Source organism: Oryctolagus cuniculus, chromosome 1 (genome assembly GCF_051225735.1).
Source record: "Oryctolagus cuniculus isolate XC-2025 breed Fujian yellow rabbit chromosome 1, ASM5122573v1, whole genome shotgun sequence".
Lineage (NCBI taxonomy): Eukaryota > Metazoa > Chordata > Mammalia > Lagomorpha > Leporidae > Oryctolagus > Oryctolagus cuniculus.
The window spans coordinates 53,119,005-53,140,716 of NC_142867.1; the positions used below are offsets into that span (position 1 = coordinate 53,119,005).

Genomic DNA, 21,712 nt, shown 5'->3' on the forward strand with positions numbered 1-21,712 from the left:
TCAACACTTTTAAACCCCCTTTAATAACAGGCAAAGATTTTTCCCTGGAGTAAAAACAACAAACAAGCCAGTGACTGCTTACCAAAGAGGACTTAAAATCACACTGGAAGTTCAAAATCAAAGGATAGGGGAAGGATATGCCAGTGAAACGTAAACAAAAAGAAAACAACCAAGTACTTAGGGTAATAAGGGTTAAATTGGGCAACTAGAAACTTTTTAAAAAACTTCTTTGAAAGTTGACACAGTTAGTTAATGAAAATATTTCCATTATGAAAAAGTTCAAGCAGTATAGAATTAAATAGCAGGAAAGACTGTTAACATTTTGGTGTTTGTCTTTTTAGTCTCCCATCATCCGGCAGCAAACACAGACTTTATATGCGAATTTCATAGAAACACCAGAGGAACAAAAAGGACTGTATTTTCCTTGATAATTTTCTTAGAAACAAGAAAATCTTTTCCCAAAGCTCCTACACACTTCTTGTGTCTTTAGTTTCTCCCCAAAGAAATATGTTTACCCTGATTGCCTTTTAGTAATCCTATAGAGTGAATCCATGATTACCACAAACACCCTGTGAAATTTTCAATGTGTATTAATCTGAAATATATTTATGTATGGTGCTAGGTAAAGATGTAATTTTATTTGAGAAAGATCTAATTATTTTCTTAAATTTATCAATTTTATTTATTTGAAAGGCAGAGAGTTAGAGATCTCCCATCTGCTGATTCACTCCCCAGGGCTGGGCCTGATTGAAGCCAGGAGCTGGGAACTGAATCCATGTCTCCTATGTGGGTGGCAGGGACCCAAGTACTTGAGCCATCACCAGCCACCTCCCAGAGAAGCTGAAATTGGGGAGCAGAGCTGGGTCTGGAATCCAGGTGCTCCAGTGTGGGATGTAGGCATCCCAACTGGCACCTCCACTACCAGGCCAAATGCCCAACTCAAGACCTAATTATTTTAATGAAATGCCACCTTTGATATACATGCACACACATGCACATGTACACATCAGCATATACACATGTGACTCCCTGGACTCTCTTCTTGGTCAACCTATCTTTTTAGGCACCAAAGTCTCTAACTCTGTTGTGCTTTGCTATGTGGGAAGACAGTCCATCCATATCCATTGTTTTTATTTTCCAAAATAGCTGTGTTACTGTCACATAGTTTCTTTGGAGAAATTACCAAATCTGCTTGTCAGGGTAAAAGGTCATCCTTTGTCATTTTGAATGGGGTTCCTCTCAACACCCATTACTCTGGGAGAAAACACCTTCTTCACAATACCAAACCCTCCAATCACGTAGGTCACATGGGTCTATTTTCTCTCAAAAAACAGTCATGGTTTTCTTCATAGTAGGCCATACATGTTAGTAGGTATAATAGGTTTAACTTGGGATGAAAAAGTCACAACATGGAACAATGGAAATTTATTTCTCCTGGATCTGGAGCTGCAAATCCAAGATGCTGGTATGTTGGGTGTTCAGCGAGGGCCACTTCTGTGGTCATGAATAACTTTCATCTCTTTGTGTTCTCACACGGTATAAGGGGCAAAAAAGACTCTCTGGGACTCATTTATGAAGATGCTAATCCCACTCATGAGGGTGCCACCTCCCAAAGGCCTTACCTCCAAATATCATCATATTGGGGATTAGGTTTCAACATGAGTCTTTGAAGGAGACATAAATATCCACCCAGAGGCACCTCCTGAAGACTCTCTCTCTACATACAGTTCCACTGGAAATTAGGGCTCTAGCATATGAATTTGGTGGGGGTGGTGGAGCACAATTCAGTCCACAGAATCAAGTTCATCATTGGTATTTCATAATGTTTGAAGCTAGTGCAGGCACAGAATGAAGTATTTAGTTGACTTGGTTCAATAGGAGCCATGGGGAAGAATGAAAGTTTACCTCTGTTTTTACCCTTTGAAGTGCACCTTATTCAATCAAGGATTCCTAACAGATTCATTCTCCAAAATGGCCACCAATGTATACTTCCACCAACAGACCTCCTGTTGTCCCACACCACTTCCTTTATTTCTAAAAGTCTTTCCCACACAAATGGGCTAAAACTTGATACTTACATTGGCATTACCATGATTGACAAGTGAATGTGAGCATCTTTTATAGTTAATGCTCTATTCTGTTTTTCTCTTTTTGTGTGTATTATTTGTGTCTTTTCCTGTTTATCTATGGAAAAGTAGAAGTAATAGTATGAGCCTGGGGGATGGGCATTCGGTGGAGCAGTGAAGTCTCATATCAGAATGCCTGGTTCAAGTCCTAGCTCCTCTGCTTCTGGTCCAGCTTCCTGGTTATGCACCAGGAAACAGCAGATTATTAAGTACTTAAGTCCCTGCTGCCCACATGGGAGACCTTCATGGAGTTCCAGGCTCTTGGCTGTTGGTGCATTTGGGAAGTGAACTGATAGATAGAAGATCTCTCTGCCTTTCAACTAAAATGAAAGCAAATAAAAATTATAAAAAATAAAAGTGTGCATTTATTTTGGGGTAAAACTTAGAAATCCATGAATAGTTTTTCATGATACACATTTTCTACTTACTATAAAAATTTTTACATCAAAATAAATGCATACTTTTAATGTCATTTTCTCATGGCTTTTTTTTTTTTGAAGTAGCCTCATACATGTACAAAGGTTTCTTTCTCTAATCTTTTGACTTATCTTTTCATGTCTTAAATATGTCTTTTGATGTGTCAAAGTTTTTCATTTTCATATAGCCATATTTATCACTCTTTCCTGATAATACATCTTGTCAAGAAATTCTTTCCTACCCCAAGGACATTAAGAGATTATCAAATATTTTCTTTTCATAGGTTTAAAGGCCTGTGTTTTACATTTGGGACTTTAATCCTTCTAGATATTTCTTTGGATAAAGGGAAAAGTAGAAACATAATAATGCTTTTTTCTACTTAGAAAACCCAACAGTCCCAACATCATTTAGAGACTACTGTGTCCTTTCTGCTCTTATTTGTCACATCACCTCTGTTATATGCCCAGTTCCCTTCTATTTGTGTTTCAGTTTCCAGGATCCTACTCTGCTCTGTCTTTTTCTGCATCTAGAAGCAACTTTTCCCATAGCAAAGTTGTGCATCTATGCATACACATATACGTGTGTGTGTGTGTGTTAGGGTTGCAGGTTGATCTTGAGGTAGTTTGGGATCTGAAAGTTTTTGTTATCAGAGAAGACTTATGGTAAGGGCCAAATGGGCCAAGAGCTAAGAGTTGGAGCAAGCATTTAGCCTAACAGTTACGATGCACACATCCTACATCAGAGTACTGGATTCAGTTCCCAGCTTCATCTCTTGATTCCAGCTTCCTCCCAAAGCAGATCTGGGGAACAGCAGTGATAACTCAAGTAATTGGGTTTCTGACATTCACCTGGGAGAGCTGGACTAAGTCTTTTGATCCTTTCTTCCACTCAGAGCCAGTCCAGCTGTTGCAGGCATTTGGGGAGTGAACCAATGTTTGGGAGTATATTCTCTTCCTCTCTCCCTCTCTCCCTGCCCCTCCAAAGTAAGTAAATAAATATTTACTTATCTTTAAATTGGGAAGCAAAATAAGCCACATCCAGTAATCTCAGGAAGTATTCAATTGCTCTAAAATTTCACAAATTCAGTCCCTCCAATGCTATAAAATCCTGGTGTATTATCTTTTCATCACTATAACAAAATAGCTGAGGCAGCAAACTTTATAAAGGAAAAAGGATTACTTAACTCACAGTTTTGGAGGTGAAAATCCAAGATCTGGCAGCCCCACTGTTTGGCCTCTGTGAACGTAGCTGATAGCAATCGCAGAGCTCACGGAGAGGAGGGGTCACAAGGCGAGCTAAGAAAGATAGACAGGCCCCACTCAGGCTTTTATAATAGCCCTCTCATGAGAGCTACCTTCCTAGGGCATGGCCACCAATGGCCTATGACATTCCCACTAGATCCACCTCCTAAATATCAAAATTAGATTATGTTTCTACCCTTTTAGTAGATTAATAATTAACTTTGGACTTTGGGGTTTACAAGTCTGCATGAGTAGAGAGCAAATCATATTGAAATCATAACACCCGGGCTTGCAACATCCAGGTTTCTTGCAAGGAGATGATGTGAAGAAGTCAAACTCATCCTCTGGTGCTTTGTGTGTAGAAGCGTAATTACAGTTGCCATGCAGTGGTCCAGGGAAGCTGGGTTGGAGAGCAACTGAAGATGTCCTTCTCATTCTGTGACAGTCTATGTTTCAGGGTGGTGAGACTGTATGACTTCCTCTGCTACTTTCAACTTTATTTTATAAAATTTTTACAGAGGACATGTATTGCTTTTATTTATGCATGTGTACTCATTAGTAGTATGCCTTGATAATTGCAAAGCTGACCGACAGTGGCTTAAACAAATAGGCATCTGTTTTTCCCACGAATAAGAAGTGCTTGACTAGAGAGCCCAGGGCTGAGTTCTACAATACTAACAGGGACTCACACTCTCTCTCTTGCTGCTCTACCGCCCTTAGATGTAGACTTTCCTCTTCATCCTTGTCACCTCATTATCACAAGATATCTGATGTCCTCCAGGCATCAAGTCCATAGTAAAGGAGAGAAAAAAGGAAAGTGAAGATGAAGAGGCAACTCCTTTGTTAGGGAATCAGAAGTTTTCCTACAAATCCCACCCATATTCTGTGGATGTCTCGGTAGCCATGACCTACCCCTAGGTGTGAAGTGATAAGGGAAGGTGAGAATTTCTATAGGGGCATGTGCTTCACGGAGCATCCTAAAACAGGGGCTGACAAAGGGAGGCAACTGATTTGGATGGTCACTGATTTGCTTTTGTAAATAAAGTTTTAATTAGCATACAACTATACCCACTTATTTACCATAGCATTTGCTACCACAGAATCAAGTAGATGTGGCAGAGATCTTATGGCCACAGGCTGAAAACATTTGCTCTCTGGTCCTTTACAGAAAAAGTTCGCAGACTTCCAATTTAAGGCAGAATGAAGGAAAGGATAGATACTGATAGGTAACTAGTAGGTAAGAAAAAAATAATCCAGCCTTGCGTTGGCAACCAATAATCTTTAAGTAACAACTCCTACCCTGAAGAGAATGAGCTGTTAAAATGCATGTATCCTAATACGAAGAGAATGACAGGTGTTGAGAAAGAAAAAAAAAAAAAAAAAACCTAAGTTAGAAAAGAATTTACCGGAACAAATACATTTTTGTCCAGCTTCCAGGCTTTGCTGGGCACCAGCCCTGACAGCTGCAAGGCAATGGTTTAATCTCCTAACCTCATTATTTTCATCATTTCTGCTCATTAGGACAGCAAGAAATCTCCTCAGATTTCCTGGGTCCCTTCTTGGGTTCCATGTGAGGAAAGAAGTAAGATGAGAAGGCTGCATGAAGTAACCTCTGCTCCTTGCCCTCAGCCTGCAAACAGAGGGGCAGGGAACGTGGCCAAACAAGTAACACCAGGAGGAAATGCCTCCCACTGTATGGGAGGGAGTGTGCGGTGGTGGCAGAAAAAGAACTACAGGATCTGGGGGAATGCGCTTTCCGAGGTTTTGTACAACTCCCAGTAGCCTCTGGGTAGATAATATATTAAGCTAAAGCCAGCCATATACCTATGGCCCACAGGGAATCCACTTTTCATATGAATGCCACAAGGATCCATTTGCAAATGCAAATCTGATAAGGGACGCTGGTGAGCTTCATCTACTGAAGGAACTGGGGTCAGCCAGTGGTCACTGCTGGAACACTTGTGTGAAGATGAGCCCGAGTCCACGTCTGGCTCAGTGTCGCTGATCTGAGAGACACACATGGGCATGAAAGGACGAATGGTGTTGGAACACCGGACAATGAGCACGATCCACTACAGCACAGAATTCAACTCTCCTGCTATTTGACTCTTGCCAACCTCTCCAGTCTCCTCCTACTTCAAATTTACCAAAGCCTCCTTCAAAACCAATTCAAATGTAATCTTCCCTGTCATACATTTTCTGACTACAGGGATCCACGTCTGTATTCCAATAGCACCAAATATTTTTGCAATAGCGCCACACTGAGGTAGTCATCTATCTTGCCTTTCTGGGTCACCAACCAAACTAAGTTAAGAGAAGCTGTGATGGAAAGCCAAGACACTCTGGCAAAAGAAAAAAAAAAAAAAAAAAGAAGACCCAATGAAAGATGTCTGCGAATGAGATCCCAGTGGAAAGAACGGGGCCATCAAAGAAGGAGGTACCTTTCTCTGAAGGGAGGAGAGAACTTCCACTTTGACTAAGACCCTGTCTGAATAAGATCGAAGTCAGAGAACTCAAAAGGCTTCCATAGCCTTGGCAACTCATGACTAGAGCCTAGGGAGATTACTGACGCCATAAACAAGAGTGTCAAATTGTTAAGTCAACAACAGGAGTCACTGTGTACTTACTTCTCATGTGGAATCTGTCCTTAATGTGTTGTCCAATGTGAATTAATGCCATAACTAGTACTGAAACAGTATTTTACACTCTGTGATTCTGTGTGGGTGCAAACTGATGAAATCTTTACTTAATATATACTAAACCGATCTTCTGTATATAAAGATAATTGAAAATGAATCTTGATGTGAATGGGATGGGAGAGGGAGCGGGAGATGGGAGGGGTGCGGGTGGGAGGGAAATTATGGGGGGGGGAAGCCATTGTAATCCATAAACTGTACTTTGGAAATTTATATTTACTAAATAAAAGTTAAAAAAAAAAGAGAGAAGCTGTGGAAGTTCTGTGTTCCCTGCACTCTTCACATGTACTTGACACTGAAAAAGGTTTTGCATTTTAGCCCAATTCTCTTGAAGGCAAAGGGACTCTGGGGTCCAAGTAAAATAAAGCAAGGAAAGGGTCATAGAAAAGATGCTACTCTGGCTGAGTCGTGACGACCAAGGAGTGGCTGATTTGTTGAGAGAGGAGAAAGAGTTTGCTGGGAAGAGAAAGCAGCTGTGCAGATGCTCCAAGGAATGAAACTGTATAATGTGTCCAGGAAACTACAAAGAGCCCCAACAAGGGGAAGTGGAAGAGGCAGAAGGCTCTGGGCTAGCCCGGATGGTGGAGAGTCTTGTGAGCTAAACTGAAGACTCCAGACCTCACCTCCTCACCTCAAAACCGAAGAGAACCATGAGAAGTTGTAAGCAGGGGAACACCACGGTAATATTTGAATTTAAGAGCAGTCACTCTGGTTGCAGACTAGACTATGTGTATTCGCTTGTCATCACTACAATGAAATACCTGAATAAACAAACTTCACAAAGAGAAAAGATGTATCTAGCTCACAGTTTTGGAGGTTTAAGCCCAAGATTGGGTGATCCTATTGGTTGGATCTCTGTTGAGGGTAACAATGGCAGAGCATGGAGCTTGGGCAGAGGATCACACAGCCAGCCAGGGAGCAGAGAGAGAGAGAGAAGCAAGACCCAACTCAGCTGCTTTTGTAGCAGACCCTCTCATAAGAACTATCATCTTTAAGGCATGTCCCTCAGTGACCTAAGGAACTCCCACCAGGCCCACCCCTCTAGACACCATAATTGGAATAAGTGCCCACAGTCTTGTGCCATTAACTTTGGAGTGTGAATGCCTGCATGAGTTTGGGAGCCAAATCTTCTTCAAACCCTAGCACCACAGCCTGGTGGGGCAGAGACTGGAGGGTAGGACTACTTCCTTGCAGTAATCCAGAGGACAAAAGCTGAGGAGCGAAGGACAACTGCTCAGAGTTTTCAAAGGTAGACGCTATGGGAATCAGCGCTGCTTTGGATATTAAAGATGAGGGTATGATCTGGGTGACTCTGATTTGGGGAACCCAATAGAAAGTGGTGACTCTCATCAGGATGGTGCCTCCAGGAGAGGAACCACTATGGAGAGTGGAGGTGAGGTAAGGTTTACTATGCTTTGCCATTGACTTTCTGGGACTGTGGGAATGAGGTGGGACTGTACAATAATGGAGAGCTTTCCAACAAATGCCAAGTCCATTCTCTTCTAGCATCATGACTGCTGACGAGAAGCCTTATGCTGGTCTGATTTTCATTCCTTTGTCTTTTGACTGTTTGAGTTCTTCAGAAGTTTTTATAATGTCCATAGGTGTACATTTTTGGTTTTTGTCTTGTTCAGGGTACATAGAATCTTCAAATTTTAAATCTCACATCTTTCTTCTACTGTGGAAACTGTACAAATAAGATTTCTCTATTGGGGAGGCTATTATGGTGCAGTGGGCTAAGCCTCTGCCTAAACACCGGCATCTCACAAGAGCACTGGTTTGAGTCTTGGCTGCTCCACTTCCCATCCGGCTCTCCGCTAATGCACCAGGGAAGGCAGCAGAATATGGCCCAAGCGCTTAAGCCCCTGCCAACCAAGTGGGAGACTCAGATGGGATTCCAAGCTCCTGGCTTCAGCTTGGTCCAGCCGTGGCCATTGAGGCCATTTGGGGAACCACCAGATGAAAGATCTCTCACTCTCTCTCTGCGTAACCCTGCTTTCAAATAAATACATAAATAAACAATTTTTTTAAATATTTATGTGCTATGGGCTGAATTGTGTGCTCCTCAGAAATCCTATGTTGAAGTCCTAACCCCCATTGTGATGTTATTTGGAGATGGGAACTTTAGAAGATAATTTGGTTTAGATGAGGTCATTAGCATGAGGCCTTCTTGGTGTGATTAGTATCCTTACAAGAAAACAAAACAGGAGACTTAACTCTCATTATTTCTCTTTTGTGTGAGAACACAGTAAAAAGGCAGCCAATGGTAAACCAGAAAAAGAGCCCCCCCCCCCCCGTCAGATCCAAACCCTGATGGCACCTGATCTTGGAATAGCAGCCTCTAGAACTGTGAGTCATAAATTTATGATAATGCTTCCAGTCTAATTTATTATAATAACTTGAGCTAAAAAAACATTATGCAAAGATCTAAGGGATAAAAGAACCAGTAAAAACAGAGACCATGAGATGGTGACCAGGTTAGAATTTCAGAACAGCCAAAAAACTAAGGCTGCATTGGAATGAGTGAGAGAAAGAGGAACACCAAAGCTCTTCCAAAATGCCATTGAAATGCATATAATTTAAAAAATACATGTACGTCAAAAGTATTTTGTATACAAATAAGCTTATCTTTAATGCCATTTTCCATAAACTTTTTGAAGTATCCTGAAAACATGTTGGAATTTCAAACAGCTGCTTTTCTCATGCTTTGAACAGCTGCTAACCTATTGGAAGAATGTCTCTAATTTATATCCTGTGCGTATAGAAAACCTACCTATATATTAAAACTCTTGTTTGGAGCAACTTGAGATGTATGCGTAATGTAAGCCTGGATAAATGTTTTATTGTGCACAACAGGGAAAAAATTTAAAATGAAAATCTATATGGAATATGGCAATTCCAAAATTAGCAGGAACTAGATCTTCTGTCCTACATGTGCTATATAATATCCTTAAATTCCTCCCAATGGAAGCATGAACTTATTATACATGGTCTTGTCGTGAATGCAGTGAAAGTAATATCATACAAATTCTAAAGTCAAATTCTCAGGTGGAATATGCCTTCTGACTGATCTTCTAAGGATGCTTAGTATGGAAATTCAGGCACCATGGTGAGAAGCCCAAGCCACATGGTGGCATGTGAGAGACATCCTTCCAGCTTAAGTCATCAAATGGCTGGAACCTCATACAAGAGGCCAAGAACCATTCAGCTGAGTCTGGTCAGTCACCAAGGACACGAAAGAGAAGAGTAAAACAATTATTATTATCATTGTTGTTGTTTTAATACTTTAATTTTGTGGTGGTTGTCATGCCATGCTAAATAACGAATAATAAAAATGAATTACTTATAAAAGAAATGCTAACAAGTTAATATAACCATAAATACATTTCTTTATTACTTATCTACCTATTCCTTTTTTTCTGTTTGCTTTCTGGGACATCTGGGACACTGGAACATCTGGAACAATTCTCTATGTCCCTTTTTTTCATTCATATTTGCTATAATTTTAACATTACTTATGTTTTAAGAGATTTTGAGATTTTTGATATAACCTTTAAAATCTTTTTGTTGTTTTGTCAATTTTTTTCAGTTTTCAAATATTTCTTTCTCTTTGGTTGTTCCTTTTGTAATGTCACTCTTAAAATAATTATTTCATGAATATAATATCCTCAGTTTTTCTAAGGAACTAATTAGAATTTCCTTTTCAAAATAAGTTTACTTCTGTTTTCTAAAGAATGTGTTTCCTTTGAAGTAAGTTCACCGGTAAATCTTGGCCCGTTTCATGTCAGGTTCTTGAATGTCTGTTGTATCATTCAGGGTCTTTACAGGAAACCGAGGACAAACTGGGACTGAATATTCAAGGAGAATTTGATAAACAGGTTATTTGTGAAGGTGTGAAGAAGGGTTTAGAGAAACCTGTGAGGGATAAGGCAGCATCTTGGAACTAGCAAACGCTGGAAGCCATTACTTTCCCTAGGGCAGCCAGGGCAAGAGTAGGGACCATTACAAGAAGCCATAGAAGGCATAGAAGGCAGTGGTAGGGGAGGGCTGTGACAGGGGCTATAGTCTCTTTGGGAGAAAAGCAGCAACCCACAGCAACTCAGAAGGGTCCAGGGAAATGCACCTCCTGAGCTCACTCTTCCCCATTCTCCCATCCACACCAGTGCTTTCTGCTGCCATCAACCAACAGAAAGTTGGGGGCAAGGAAGGTCATTGACATGGTCCATACGGGCTAGTTTCCTGAGCACAGAGCAAGGAGGAGAAGGCAGGGAGTGGATCTAGAGGAACAGGCAGAAGAAAACTGGCTCAGGATGTCTTTAGTTAGCTGTTGACACTGAAGCAGTACAAGCCTGGGAGTTTGGGGGGACAAGTGTGGGTCTTTTTTAATGACATCCCACGTTGATTTAAGTCTGAGAATATTACTGTGTAAGTCAACTTTTCATTACCTTAACTAAAATAACTCAGAGGAACTTCTTGGAAAGAAAAAGTTGATGTTGGCTTATAGTTTGGAGGTTCATGGTTCAGGACTGGGTGGCCCCATTTGTCTGGCACATGTTGAAGACAGACCACAGCAGAGAGGAGGAATGACTCCATGGTAAGCCAGGAAGCAGAGACAGACACAGGAAGCACACTTGGCTTATGAAACCAATCCTCTAATGAGAACTACCTTGAGTATAAGTCCCCACTGACCTAACGACCTCCCAGCAGGCCTACCTCTCAGATCCAAAGTTAGATCAAGGCTCCACCCTTAACCTGTCAACCAATAACATAAGACTGGGTTTAAGTGTTTCCGTGAATCTGGGATGTCAAGCTTGTTCAAGTATAACCCATATATGCTGCTGTACAAATAGAAACCTGTACAACCTTTAGAAAGATATTTGGCATCATTATTTACTTTAAAATTGCTATAACTGATAACCTTGATTAAATCAATTCTATCCCAATGAGTGTCTACAAACGAAATAATTAAAGTCTACAGAAATATTCATGTACAAGAATGTTCACTGCATCATTATTTATAATGGCACAATTTTTAAAATAATTGTTGGGGCCAGCGCTGTGGCACAGTGAGCCTGTGGCACTAGCATCTCATATGGGTGCCAGTTCATGTCTCAGCTGCTCTTCTTCCCATCCAGCTCTCTGCTATGGCCTGGGAAAGCAATAGAAGATGGCCCAAGTGCTTGGACCTCTGTACCCACATAGGAGACCCAGAAGAAGCTCCTGGCTTCAAGATGGGCCCAGCTCCAGTTGCAGCCATTTGAGGAGTGAACCAGCAGGTGGAAGATCTTTGTCTCTCCCTCTCTCTGTTACTCTACCTTTCAAATAAATAAATAAAAATCTTTTAAAAAAATTGTAACATCAATAGGAGATTAATAGATCTATAGGACAAATTGTATATCTCTATATATTTATCTATAGGGTAAATTATAGTATATCCACAGGACACTAAAAAGCATGTTTTAAATTTATGCTGCCCAGTGTAGTAAGCACGAACCACACAGAGCTCTTGAGCACTTGCCATATGGACAGACTAAACTGAGTTGTGCTTTAAGTATAAAATATTCACTGCATTTTTGAAGACTTAGAACAAAAAAACAGAATGTAAGATATCGTATTAACAATTTTTATATTGATTACATGTTCAAATGGTAATGTTTTAACTATATGGGTTAAATAAAATTTATTATTAAAATAAATTTGATTAGAAATTTTAAAATAGTATGTGGCTTGCAGTAGGAAGCTATTAGACAATATTGCTCTTGAAAAAAATGGCAAGATGGGGAAAAACCTTAATTTTTTTTTTAACTTGAGAGGCAGAGAGACAGACAGAGAGCTCCTAGCCACTGGTTCACTCAACAAATACCTTCAATGGTTGGGGCTGGACAGCAGTCAGCCAGGAACTGGGAACTCAATCCCTTTTTCCCACAAAGGTGGTAGGAACCTAATTACTCGAGCCATCACCTGCTGCCTCCCATGTTGCATTGGCAGGAAGCTAAAACAGGAATTGAACCCAGTAGTCTGATACGGGACACAGGAATCTTAACCAGCATCTCAGGCACTAGGCTGAATTCCCACCCTGAAAGGCATATTTTCCAACGATTTTACATGACAGGATGTCTTTATGGTTTAACGTCACATGCAAATCAGTGTGCAGATGGATAATGGGACTAACTCACATCATGGGCCCCCTGATGAGATTCACCAAGAACATAAACATTACTCAGGAAGCGTTCCTGCCCAGAGCGCATGACCTGAACCTAATCAGGAATAAACATCAGACAAAGCCCAATTGAGGGACATTTGGAAAAACACCAGCCTGCTCTATTTTGGAGGGAAACACACTCTAACTCAGTTTCCCCCACCTACCATACTCACAACATAGATCACCTCTGATACCAGATCCCTGGGAGCTTTCCCCCAATCACCAGCAAGCCAGCAGTTCTGCAGTGGGCGTCAGCTGCTGGCCTCTGGTTCAACACAGCTCTGATACTATCTGTCTGGGGATCAGGTCACATCCCACAGGTTGAGAGCTCCAAGACGGTCCGCCCCCCACCCCCACCCACTTCAAGTATCAATCACGAATACCAGGTGCTTTTACTTGCACTTCTGCCTGGAATAAATAATAAATCAGGTTTCCAGGACTCCTTTCTTGGGTTCAGGTGCTCCAGTGGCTGACAGCGCTCAGGGAAACACTTGCTTACCATTCACTATGAGGGATGTTCCAGAGGAACAGGAGAGAGGAATAGGCTGGGGCACCCAGGAAGGGACAAGGTGCTCCCCCAGCCTCCGCGGGAGCCACCCCCCAGGAACCTCCATGCAGCCTGCACTCCAGCAGCTCTCCGAATCCTGCGGAAGCTTTGTTACATAGGTGTGGTTGACTGAATCACTGGCCAACCCAACTCCCAGCCCAGTACTCTCCCTGGAGGTTGGATGCTAGGGCTCAAAGTCCCCATCCTCTCATCTTACCTTGGTCTGGCAGGTGACCAGTTCCTATCCTGGAAGCCAACTAGGGGCTGTCAGGCACTAGTCAACTCATTAACGTACAAAAAGACATCATCATTTAGGAGGTTTTATGTCAGGAAATCAGATGGAGACCAAATGTGTATTTTCCAAGGTCGCACCTGTTCTCTACAAATATATTAGCATCACAGAAAGAAAAGAAAGAAGAAATTGTAGCTTAAAGGGGCTTAAAGACACAGAACAATTAACACCATGCATTTTAAGTCTCATGAAGAACAATACTGGGACAACTGGTAGAATCTGAATACGGGTTTTATAATAGGTAATTATGTTCTTTTACTATTAGAGTGCCCAATCTTGATCACTGTGTTTGTAGTAAGAGTGTCCTTGGCATACAAAGTCTACCTGGAAGGATCTGGAGCTAAATGGTCACAATATCTTCACCTTATACTTAAGTGGTCCAGCAAAAGTTACGGTGGACATATGCAGGTATTTTCATATTCATAAAGAAAGTAAGTTGGGGTCCATTGAACTCTTTTTTGCATCTTTTCTGTAAATTTGAAATTGAGTAAAATGACTTTTAAAGAAACTTTAAGTACACGTTTTTTAAAAGCATATGAGAAGCAGCACGGTGGAAAGTGCTAGAAAGGTGTCATTCTTAAACAGCAGCACCCGGGACAGAGGCAGAAAGGTCCCCTGCTCTGGGCTGCTTCCACCCTTCTCCAGCTGTGCCCGCCTCCCCCCAGCCTTGCTGAATCTGCAGGGCTACAGGAATGTGCCCACCCAGAGAACACTATGGGTCCCCAGATTGCCAGGGTCCATGCTCCAGAGAGGGACATGCACTGAGGGTGTACACACCTCCCCCCAGGCCTCAGGGACAGAAGCTGGAATGCAGAGGCCAGGGTGTATGTGCAGGACACCTCTTAGTGTGCAGGACACCTCTCAGTACGCAGGACGGAGCCAGGAGTGCTAAGGGAAGGGCTCCAGTTGCAGTGGGGGAAACAGAGGCCAGCACTGCTCATGCCGCCTGTCCTGGTGTGGATCCCAGAGTTGGAGGAGTCTGCATTCAGGCCTGACCTTGCAGGTCATTGTGAAGCTGTTTAAGTCAGAGGCTAAAGCACATTTAGACACTGTGTGCCAGCCCGCTGCATGCCTTTTACATATTTAGACAACGGGGTGGAGGACCTCCCTTTGTGCTCTTGTTCCAGGTCTTTGCCAAGGAGGAGACAGAGCAGGAGGGGAGAAGAGAGAGTGGGCAAGAGGAGAAGGAGGGGTGGGGAGGGATTTAAACAGCTGCAGGAAGCCAGGAGAAGCTAGTCCACACAGGCCCACCACTGCTACCTCCTCCTTGTTCTCCATTAAGGGGGCTTTTTCCCTGCAGCGAGACCCCAGGGCCCTATGATGATCTGGGGAGGTTGGCAGGTACCCGGACTGCACACTTGGGAGACAGCGGGAACCCAAGAGGCCCCGCAGGGAAAACAAACACTTTCCAAGAAACCCTCCCACAGGTGTGGACACGTCACCGAGAGAACAGAGTGCCTTCTGTCTAGCGGGACCTAATCTCTATGAACTGCACGGAGCAGCTGGGAAGCTCTTCGGAGCGGGATCCTAATGCTTCCAGCCACCTGGGGTTGGTTGTGGGGACCAGCAGCCCAGGTGCTAGGAGTGAGCTCAGAGCCCCAGCGTGGGACCTGGAAGCCTCCTTGGAGATTTACCCCTGCTGGGCTCCCCCCTCCCCCACCCGCCCTCTTCCCCCACCATGCACTCAGGAGGACTCATAAAATGCTATTTAAGTAAAACTGACAGGCTAGGAAAATTGCAGGGTGGCTCTCTCTGGCCTGACAAACCTCCCACCACTGCACACCTGGGTCGAAAAACCTGGGACAGAACGGTTCAGCACGGGGATGCCACGGGCATCACATGCAGCCCAGCCCGAGGTCAGCACATCATGTGAGCTTCTTCCACTTTTGCTGAAGTTAAATCAAAAGCCACGGCCCGCCCTCATGGAAGAATGTCCTAGACTTGGGCAGAGCCGGTGGCAGGATATACCAGGGCATAGCACAGGCCTCCACATCCGGCTACCCTCTTCCGAGCGTAACTCACAGCACGTTAAGCTATCGTTGTGACCATGGGTACGCTTGCCAAGTGCCTCTGAAGCACAGGGAAAGAGCAGGAAGGAAGGCCCTGTCTGCAAGGGTCTCCTGGAGGTTCTGGAAGGCAGGGTGAACCGAGCCACAGGAGAGGGGATGGAGAAGGACGCAAGCTGTCTGCAAATATCCTGGGCTCTCCCTCTCTCCCTCTGGGCACCTGCGCCCGTTGCATTTTCCTGCTATTGTTTTAGAACTGAGGGTGGGGGATGAGGGGAGATAAGAGGAAAAGAGAGTATCTTTTTTTTTTTTTTTTTTTCTCAGTCTGCTTCATAGACTGTGAAGAGAGAAGCCAGGGGTATGGTTCTGATGGTGTGAGGAAGGATCAGGGGAGTGGGGGAGGGGAGAGAAAGAGAATGAAGGAACGAGAACAAGTGTAGCAGCCAAGGGGCCTTCAAGAGTGGCTCAAGGTAAGGAACCAGGCTGAGCAGCAGGCAGCTGGGAGTCTTGTCAGTGCGGAGACAAAATCAGGCCATTGAAGCCATAGAAGCTTTGAGTCCAGGCGTCCTTTCCCCAACTGTACGTCCTTGAATCATATCCCACCAGGTCAGAGTCACAGCTATCCCACCACAGAGGTATTTTCGCTAATATTAAGGCTTGCTGAGTTAGCCCCAGAATCTAGAATGTATTAAGTCCTTTTCTTAAGCACTTTGGATCCCATCAATGCCACTGACTTCTCCGTGCAAGAAACGGACACAGAAAGAGGAAGGGCCAACACCCTCCACCACGGGTGCAAGACTGCACAGGGAGTCTGCAGCTCGCCAGAACCCGATGGAACTCACCGTGGGATTGTTCGGAACAGAAACAGGTCTCAGATAGAGCAATGGCCCCAACACCTTGATTACCTGTTTGTGTTCTGACCTGAATAGCCTAATCTGTAATTAACCGTGCAGATTGGATTGGAATGGGATTAGCAAGTCATCTAATCAGGTTCTAGGATGATTAGCTGTGAGATAAAACAAAAACCTTGGGCTTGCAAATTCTTTAGCTCCTCCTGGGAGCTTTCACTCCCACAGTTGCCTGCCCTGGGCATTTGGATGTTCCCTTCCCGTCAGCCAGCCCAGAGAAGAGACTCTCATGAGGGTGATCGGAAGGCCAGAAAGAGGAAGACAGGGAGGTGGGAGAGAAGAGGGCAGGGAAGAGGTCATGTTTCTGAACAAATAATCTGGGTATTTTGTAAATTATGAGGAATCATGGGAAGGGAAATTGAGAGTCTCCAATCAGCATAAAAGAATAAAAAAGGAAGGAAACGGATCCTGAAAGATCTGGCCCTGGGACCCTTGGAGTGTCTTTGGGTTTTCTCTGACATTTACCATCCTGCTCAGAGCTTGAAGGGTTCTGGGACCTTGACGCCAGGGAGAGGAAGGCCAGGGAGTAAGTCCAGCCTGCGTGGCAAAGAACGTAGAAAGCACAGCCAAGGCAGCACACTGAGCAAGGCAGGTGTGACCCACATAGGCCTGGGTGGAGAGTGGGGAAGAAGAGACACTGAATGGTTAGCGCTAGGGATTGAGGAGCTGGCTGGCACCTGCACCAAAAGTGTCAGGGGCTGTGTTCTGTAGAACTGGGCGCCAGGGCGTGGTATGGTTTGTCTCCTAAGTTCATGTTCTGGAAGCGGGGTCCCCAGTGTGCAGTACTGAGGTGGTGGAAGCTTTAAGAGGCCAGGTGGAAGGGAATTAGGTCATGGCAGGGGGTGGAGGGGTGCCCCATTAGTTCTCCAGAAAGCAGCTTGTGACCAAACAAGGCTACCCCATGCCTTGGCTCCTTCTGCGTGCAACTGGTTCACTTTCCACTTCTCCACCGTGTCATGACACAGCCAGCGCCGTGCTATTTGGATCTGCCAGCCACTAGAATCATGGGCCAAGCCAACCTGTTCTCTTTATACATACCTCAGCATCAGGTGTTCCATTAGAGCAAGCAACTAAGACGCTGGGGGAAGTCGTGTTCGGCTCCACCACCAAAGAGGAAGTGAGCCTTTCTAGTTAAAGAGGAGTAAAACTCTCTCTCCACTGTCATGATGTGTCCTGTAAGACACAGTCCACAGAGAAGACAGGGATCCAAAGCCAGCAGAGAGCTGGCAAGAGGCAGCATTACAGAGCAGTGTTGAGCACAAGTGACATTCATACACTCCTTCAGCTGGACCAAGTTTCTGAAGCAAGAACTTTCTAACTGATCTGAGTCAGCAGCAGGAAGGAGGGACTGTCATTGTGGGGCAGTGGGCTAAGCCACCACCTGGGACACCTGCATCCCATATTGAGGTGCCAGTTCAAGTCCCATTACTCTGCTTCTGACCCAGCCCCCTGCCAGTGCGCCTGGGAAGCTGCAGATGACGACACAGATGCTTGAGTCCCTGCCACCCACTTGGGAGACCCAGCTAGAGTTCCCGGCTTCTGCTTTCAACTTAGCCCAGCCCCAGCTGTTGAGGTCGTTTGGGGCGTGAACCAGCAGATGGAAGCGCCTCGCTCTTTCTCCCTCTGTCACTCTGCCTTTCAAATAAATACATCTTTTTAAAAATCATACTGAAAAAAAAGCCTGGGGTTCCTCATTTCATTTACAGCTGATAGGCACATGGCCTTTGACCTAGTTTTGGGACATCCTCCAGTGGATTCTGATGTGAATAGGGAACCCAACACTCCATTTTCATTTTAACTGCCTTGCTCCCTGGACCTACCCAGGACCTCAGAGACCAGATAATTTTCTTTGAGAGAGTAGATTTGCCCATCTATTTGTTGATCTTTCTGTTCAATGTATGATCTCCATGACCGACTACGTATGAGACTCTGGCCTGCAGAATGCTGTCAACCACACTGTGATGTAAGAATGGACGTATACCTGAATTAAAATTTCTGGGATTACACCTCGTGACATGTATGGTGTTGATCTAATCATTAACTTTCTGAGCTTCAGCTTGCTCATGCATAAAAACAAGAATAGTTCCTAGCTCAGGGGGTTTCGTTATGCTTGACATATAGTAACTGCTCCATGTCATTTAGCTATTATTTTGCTTTATGCCAATCTCACTCGGGTTACCAACCATTCCCTACCATGAAATATGGGAGTCTCAGTCAATAAAGCAACAAGAATTAAAAAAAATCATGGACATTTCTGTGCCCGAGACGCCTGGCTGGTGTGGAAGCTATTTGCCACCTGGCTTTCAGTTCTATCACAAAGGAAACCAGCAGCTCCATTGGTTAGGGAAGAATGGGAGAGGCTTTTAGAGGAACTTTCCTCCGGGATCTTGGCAGGCACAAGCCTCCTCTTTGCCCTTCCCAGTGTGTCAGGGTGGGCATTTCCATGCTACCTCAGAACTCAAGCTCATCTACAAAGCAGCAGGCTATTTACCAGGGGCCCCAGCCCAAGGCGCTGCGGATGTGGTTGCTAACCCTGTCCAGCCCCATGTGGTGGAGCCTCCTTGCACCCCCTGCTCCAGGTCTGCCTTTATGCCCCTGAGACCCAGGATCTGCTGGGCTGGAGTAGTTCCAGGCTCCCATGCATCCTCTGTATGCTATGACACAGCACGTCACCTACAACTCTCCCGGTGTCATCCCACTCCACAAACTGAGCCTTGGCTTAATTCTCTCTCCTTCATTCTATGTGGGCCACAGCTCCTCCCTAAGCCACAGGCCCTGCTCTGCATCTCAGCCAGTGGCCAAGGCCCCAATTCCTGGCCTAGATTCTGAATTCTCCCTTTTGAAACAGAAGTCTCTTTCCCATCTCTCTGCCCACTTGCCTACTTGCATGCCAATGACTTGGGTATAGGGTTAGACCTGTTCCTCTCCACCACCTACAATAAATTTGGAAATCACCTGCCACCAGATTCCATCTCTGTTTTCCTTGGAGCTAACTGAGCCACTTGAGCTTGGATTCCTGTGTCTTTGTGTCAGGGTAGTGTCTTCAACCCTGGGCCCACTCAATACAGATGATGGGCTGTACAGTCCAGTGCTTACTAGTACCTTGGCAGAGTTATTGAAAATGTCTATGCCCTATTTTTTCAAGAGTAAAATGGGAAAATAAGAACTATATCTGGGCCAGTGCTGTGGCACAGCAGGTTAACGCTCTGGCCTGAAGTGCTGGCATCCCACATGGGCACTGGTCGGAGACCCAGCTGCTCCACTTCCAATCCAGCTCTCTGCAATAGCCTGGGAAAGAAGTAGAAGATGGCCCAAGTCTTTGGGCCCCTGTATCCACGTGGAAGACCTGGAAGAAGCTCCTGGCTCCTGGCTTCTGATCAGCGCAGCTTTAGCAGTTGTGGCCAACTGGGGAGTGAACCAGCGGATGGAAGACCTCTCTCTCTCTCTCTCTCTCTCTCTCTCTCTCTCTCTCTCTCTGCCATTCCTCTCTCTGTGTAACTCTGACTTTCAAATAAATAAATAAATCTAAATCTAAAAAAAAGAACTATCTCAAAGGCTATTGAGAGGATTAAATGAGTCATACGTGTAAACCAGCTCAATGCCTGGCACCGAGTAAGCCATCAACAAAAAGCAGCCAAAGAGTTTAGACCAACAGGATAAAAGGATATTTGGGCTTTAGGGGGTACTTGGTCTCATATTCACCCTTAATTGTGGCCTTGAAAACTGTAATGGTGCCTCCTTCTTCACACAGCTCTCACATCCCCAGCCAGCACTAGGAGCCCAAGGGGGAGTCAGAAGAACTCTGAGGTGGATAGGACAGAGCTTGTACCTCCAGGTACTGGGCAAGCAGCCTGGAGAGCCAGCCACCTCTTGGTGACCTGAAGGGCAGATGCTGCCCAGGACTCCAGCCTGAAGGCCGTAGGTGTAACCACAACCCTTGGAAGAGAAGGTAGGGAAAAGGATGGAGGTAGGAGGGCAGGCCCAGACACGAGAAATGACAACACTCTGCAAAGGAGGCAGAGGACAAACTGAAATGCTCTCCTGTTCTAGGGCAAAGTGGACATAGCCAACACCCCAAAGCCAGGGACTATGTCACTCCCTCTAGGCTCGTGGGTGAGGCTGGGCTGGGAAGATGCCCGTGCCACCCCCATGCTCTGCACTCCCTCAGCTTTCATCATGAGACCATAACTAGACTTCCTAACATAAGCACACTTCTGGCCCTCACAGATGGAGGCACTGAGGAGGACAATTAGCCCTGGCCCAGGGGTCGACACTGCCTGGGATCCAGGCCTCTGCCAGCCCTGCACCTGCCCCGAGGAAAACAAGCAGAAGGGATGTGCCAAGCTGACAAGCCTGGGGCAAGCAGACACCCAGCAAGCTTCCAGAATCATCCTCCTCAGTTCTCAAGGTCAACTTCTACAGCATTAATCTGGGCGTTTTTCTAATGACTGCCATGATTGGAGGCAACAGAAGATCCCGCCTGGATGAGTAACCGCAAGACTTGAGTTCAAGGGCAGGTTCTGCCTCAGACTCCTGATGTGAAAACATGAATCAACAACACCATCCCCAGGCCCTTCATCAGCCCACAACTCTGGGGTCATCCCAGAGCTCGGAGCTGTTACTCTCAGCCCCATACCCTTTCTCCATGCCAGGTTGGTTCAGTAAACCTTTGTGGGTGGAAGCTTGAAGGGAACAGATCCTGGTTGAATGCCACATCGCAGACTCCCCCAGTACGCTGAGCCTGTGGCACAGGTGGTCAGCAGCCACCTGTGGGGCAGCGGTGGACATCATCAGTGGTGAGCATGCTTCACAAAACAGGCAGCCTTCAACGCCCTCACGTGAGATCCCCACACATCACTCACCTGGGAGCCAGGAGCAGGCTTGCCTAGCTGCCACCTGTAGTTCCCCACCCAGAATGCCCTTCCTACCAGAATGTAAGTTCCACCGGGGAGAATTTTATGTGTTATTCATTCTCTGTCCACAATACAAGGCACACAGTGCACACTCCATAAGCACCTGATGAACAAATGTATGTGTGCACTTGTCCTGGTCAGGCCCCAAAGTGTGACCTGGAGCCAGGCTCCACGGATCTTTGCCTCCCCTTCTCCTGTAAATGGACTCAGCTGGCCTCTGCTTGACATTCTACTCAATTTCTTGGACCTTAGCTATACATAGGAATCTCCAGGGGCAGGTGTTTTGTGTAGTGGTCAAGATGCCACTTGGGACCCCTGCATCCCACACAGAGTTCCTGGGTTTGAGTCCTGGCTCTGCTCCCAA

The 21,712-nt window shown here is 45.1% G+C and overlaps 1 long non-coding RNA gene across 5 annotated transcripts in view; it reads right to left on the reverse strand.

The window, feature by feature from the left end:
• LOC149128398 (uncharacterized) overlaps nucleotides 1-21,712 on the reverse strand; it is a 76,493-nt gene that overhangs the window by 52,952 nt on the left and 1,829 nt on the right. For all 5 annotated transcript variants that reach the window (XR_016212746.1, XR_016212754.1, XR_016212744.1 and 2 more), the window contains exon 2: nucleotides 3,732-3,838. This is a non-coding gene — a long non-coding RNA (uncharacterized LOC149128398). The remainder of the gene's footprint in view (nucleotides 1-3,731; nucleotides 3,839-21,712) is intronic.